At 40.6% G+C, this 5,000-nt stretch overlaps 1 protein-coding gene across 2 annotated transcripts in view; it reads right to left on the minus strand.

The window, feature by feature from the left end:
* LOC143040713 (uncharacterized) overlaps positions 1-4,739 on the minus strand; it is a 401,217-nt gene extending 396,478 nt beyond the window's left edge. For both annotated transcript variants that reach the window (XM_076212068.1, XM_076212065.1), the window contains exon 1: positions 4,704-4,739. The gene's annotated coding sequence lies outside the window, so the exon portion shown is untranslated. The remainder of the gene's footprint in view (positions 1-4,703) is intronic.
* Between the last annotated feature and the right edge of the window lie 261 nt (positions 4,740-5,000).

Below are 5,000 nucleotides of genomic sequence, written 5' to 3' on the forward strand. Positions count from 1 at the left end.
TCCCCATCCATAAATTTGTCTAACCGTTTCTTAAAACAACTGATAGTAACCATGTAGTGAGCGCTGAAACTAAGTTTATTCCATTAGTTGACCACCCATTAGTAAACCAATTCTTGCCTATCTCCTTAAATCTAAATTTGTCCAGTTTAAATCCATTACTGCGAGTCCTGCCCTATTGTTTTAATATGATGACCTTGTTTGCATCACCCTTGTTAAAACCTTTGATCCAAACACCTCAATTAGATCACCCCGCACTCTGCGTCTTTCCAGAGAGTGTAAGTTAAGGTGTCTAAGCCTCTCTTCGTAAGGCAAATTTCTGAATCCATGTATCATTTTGGTCATTCTTCTCTGTACTGATTCTGTTGAATTGATGTCCATTCTATAGGACGGAGACCAAAACTGTACCGTATAGTCAAGGATGGGTCTAATTATCGCTAAATAGAGTTTGATCATTACCTCTGCACTTCTATTCGTTAGCGTCCTAGCAATGAAACCTAATGCTGCTGGCTTTATTCCTGGCGCTAATGCAGTTTCCTGTTTTTAAGGTCTGGACTCACTAGAACTCCCAAGTCTCTCGCACTCAGTTTTCTCTAAAAGCGTGTTATCTAAGCTGTATCTATTTTCGGTGTTGTGTACCCCAACGTTTAACACGCTACACTTAGAGATATTGAAGTTCATTTGCCAATTCACCGACCATGTGAACAATTTGTTAAGATCATCCTGTAGAATCTCTGCGTCGTCTCCTGACCTAATTAGGCGTACTATTTTAGTGTCGTCCGCGAACTTACTATTAATACCATCGTTTAAGTCGTTTATGTACATAATGAACAGCAAGGGACCCAGAACCGAACCCTGGGGAACCCCACTAGTAACATTGCCCCACCTGGATTTTACTCCATTTATGATGACCTGCTTTTTTCTGTTACTGATCCAAGCTCTAATCCATTCTAACACTTTTCCTCCTATGCCATGGACTTTGATTTTATTTAGTAGTCTCTGGTGTGGTACCTTGCCGAACGCTTTGCTAAAGTCAAAGTAAATCACATAGTAATTATCATTGTTATCTGACGCCTTATATACTTTAGTGTAAAAAGATAAAAGATTAGTCACACATGACTTACCTTTGGAGAAACCATGCTGTGTGTCACGAATTAGATTATGTTTCTCGATGTGTTATCTCAGTCTATTTACTTTGATTGATTCAAGCATTTTACCTACAACCGATGGCCTGTAGTTGCATACAGACGATTTATCTCCCTTCTTAAAAACAGGAACACTCACATTTACACACACACACACACACACACACACACACACACACACACACACACACACACACACACACACACACACACACACACACACACACACACACACACACACACACACACACACACACACACACACACACACACACACACACATGACTCGATGGCGTAGTTGGTAGAGTTCCCGGCCGCCACTACGGTGGTCCGGGTTCGAATCCCGACCATGGCTGAAATTTCATTATCACTGCGCTGCGAATCGTTACTCCAACTCTCGTGGGTGGGGAGTTGCTGTGTGCGTGTAAAGTCACAGCATTACCCTTAGATCGGTCATATGAGCTCTGAGCTCTCTTCCGGGAGGAAACCCCTGTCGAGCACGAGTCCAACACGTGACCCAAGGCCAAGGTGAATCACACACCCGCGCAAAAGCATTGGAAACAAATCAATGGTTAAATGACGACAACTTAAACTAAAAAAATCAACAGTCAATTAATCAATAAACTAATCAATAAAACCAGCTAGATAAATAGATGAACAATTAAACAAATGAACATGTAGATTAAATAAATAATTGCCATATACAGGGTGTCATAAAAACGGGAACTTTTGAAAAACACAATAAAAATAGAAGAACAAAAAATATTGACAGCAATTGAACCACTAAAACTTGCCTTTTAGGAGACAGTGATCCAAATTATCAGGGTATGAAAATTACGTCCTGTAGATGGCGTCCTCCTGTGCGTATGCATTCTTCCAGTCTGCGGTTGAGGTTCCTCATTGCTCGCTGCAACATCTCAGCTGGGATACCACCAGTTTCGTCTTGAATTCTTTCGTGGAGACCCGACTCTTCAGGTAGTACCACACAGAATAAATAAATAAATAAATAAATAAATAAAATGGACAAATCCGGTGGTCTTGAGGGGTCAGGGAATGTCATCGAATCTTGAGATGACACGGTTACCGAACAATTCTCGCACAGCTGCCATTGGTTGTCTTGTAGTGTGCAATGTTGCACCATCCTGTTGAAACCAGGTTTCGTGCAGTTATGGAAAATTGTTCAGCGCAGGTGCAACAAAAGATTGCAACATCTCAACATACCGATCCGATGTGACAGTCACTGTGCTTCTCTGTTCGTTTTCGAAAAAGTAAGATCCTTACTTAGTTGGTTGTCAGGCCGGACGGCCCTTCACCGCTTTTACTTTGCTTCTCCAGATGGTTCTATTCTCTGCCAATTCTTTCCAGTCCTCTCCTGGCGCCACCCTCTCCACGTCCTTCTCCACTCCATCCATCCATCTGTACCTGTGTCTCCCCAGTGGTCGTCTACCATGTACTCCTCCTTCCATCACCTTTCTTGGTATTCTGTCTGCCTCCATTCGGATGCAGTGTCCAGCCCACCTTGCTCTTCTTCCCCTTACTTCATCCTGAATGTACGGTTGTCCGGTTTGATCTCTAATTTCCCTGTTATGTCTTCATTTCCATCTCCCTTCTTCTCCATCATATGCTGGGCCGAGGATTCTTTAAAGATTTCTTGTCTCTTCTCCCTCTGTTTTGTCAGTGTCCATGTCTCACATCCCTACAGGGCTGTTGGTTTTATTACAGTTTTATATATTTTTATCTAAGTTCTTCTGCTGATGGTCCGACTCTTCATTACAGATGCCAGGGCATGGGAACATCTGTTTCCTACAGGTATTCGTTCGTTTATTTCTATGTCCAGTTCATTTCTCTCACTGACTGAACCCTAGGTACTTGAACTTAACCACTTTCTTCACACTTAGTGATCCAACTTGATCTTGTCCTGGTGTATAACTGGTGTAATGTCCGATGACCCCATTTTCATCTCACAGGAATTCAAGACGAAATTGGTGGTATCCCTGCTGAGAGGTTGCAGCGAGCGATGGGGGAACCTCAACAGCAGATTAGAAGAATACATACGTACAAGAGGATGCCATCTACATGAAGTAATTTCAAACAATGATAATTTGGATTACTGTCTCTTAAAGGGCAGTTTGTAGTGGTTCAATTGCTGTCAATAATTTTTGTTGTTGGACTTCTTCTATCTTTATTGGATTTTTCAATAGTTCCCTTGTTTCTGTGTCACACTGTATAAACAAATAAAACTAATTAAAACGGCCTGGCAAAAGTTTAGCGCCGAAAATAATCTTAAAAAAAATAATTACAAACTTGATCTTCTTCACTAATAAGCATGTCCAAGTTCACTAACAGCGTCCCGTTTTTGTGAACGAACAACCATGCCAGTCTAAACAACGAGCAATACTTTCAGAATCTACGGAAAAGATTAAACAATCAGAAACAGTACTAGACAATGGACTATGAACAGTAAATGGTAAATAAATGACAGATGATAAGTGATAGATAAATAACAGATACTATGTAATAGATGACAAATAATATGTAATGAATAATAACTATTAAACAATGAATGAAACAAGATAAATACATTAATAGGTAATAAGAAATCAATATGCATACGGTTGAAATGTTTGTGTACGCAAGTTTACTTTTAAGTAATAATACAAAGGACAGAACATCTTTTTTTACGTGTGTGTGGGGGGGGGAGGGAGCAAGTGACACCCTGGTATTGTGTTCGGGTAAGCTGAACGCGAGGAAACCAGCATCGTCGAACTTGAAGCGCCGAGGGAGAATCCATCATCGAAGTCCGGACTTCGGTGAAAGAAGACTTTGATCTATCGCGAGCGGGAGGGACGAAGGGATCTACAAGACATTTCCTTTTTATTTATTCATTAATTTTTTTTCTTTTTCTTTTTTTCATTTTTGTGCAAACTACGCGGTAGTGGTAAGGCCCATGCTTCAACCAGGACTACGAAAGAAATATAGGTATTACTCTGATTTATGATTGTAGTTGAAGACTGGGTGAATGTTATGTATAATGTATGTACAAACACACACATACACACATACACACACATACACACACACACACACACACACACACACACACACACACACACACACGCACACGCACACTCACACACACACACACACTCACACACACACTCTCTCCCTCTCTCTCTCTCTCTCTCTCTCTCTCTCTCTCTCTCTCTCTCTCTCTCTCTCTCTCTCTCTCTCTCTCTCTCTAATTTGGGTAATATGATTCAGTTCAACGTCGCGAAACTCCCCCTATCAGGAGGCTAGGACGGTGCCCCTTACAGAAGACTTTGTAGCGTGGAATTTAATCAACCGTACCCTTGGTCCAACTCGCTGGAGGCAGGTTTCGAACTGCCGTCACCACCTCCACTGCAAGTAGCGACGCCCTAACTCACTTGGTCAGAAAGTAACATAAATGTAAATAACAACTCATTGGCCATGCGCATGCGTGAGAGATATATACTGTGCATGGAAGAATCAAATACATTTTGATAATGAAAGGATTAACATAAATAAATAAATAAAACATACCTTAAAGATCACGTCCTTTATCAGTGAAATGGCCTGCAAAAGAATAGATAGATAAATAAACAAATATAAATCTTAAATGAGACAACTAGATAAACAAAATAAGTAAGTCAGTGACAATATACATATTAAACACACCGCGCTATACATATTCAAACCCAAAATTTCTTCAAGAGAAAGTCAGTGGCGCCCCAACTCCTTATGTATATTTCTTCTATGTTGTAGACAGGTAGCAAGTCTTCAAATGGAAAATTTCTAATGAAAGTGATGCTACTTTCTGCGTTGATTATTTTCTTCCAG

This window comes from Oratosquilla oratoria, chromosome 29, assembly GCF_046742065.1.
Source record: "Oratosquilla oratoria isolate Oo_2021 chromosome 29, ASM4674206v1, whole genome shotgun sequence".
Classification (NCBI taxonomy): domain Eukaryota; kingdom Metazoa; phylum Arthropoda; class Malacostraca; order Stomatopoda; family Squillidae; genus Oratosquilla; species Oratosquilla oratoria.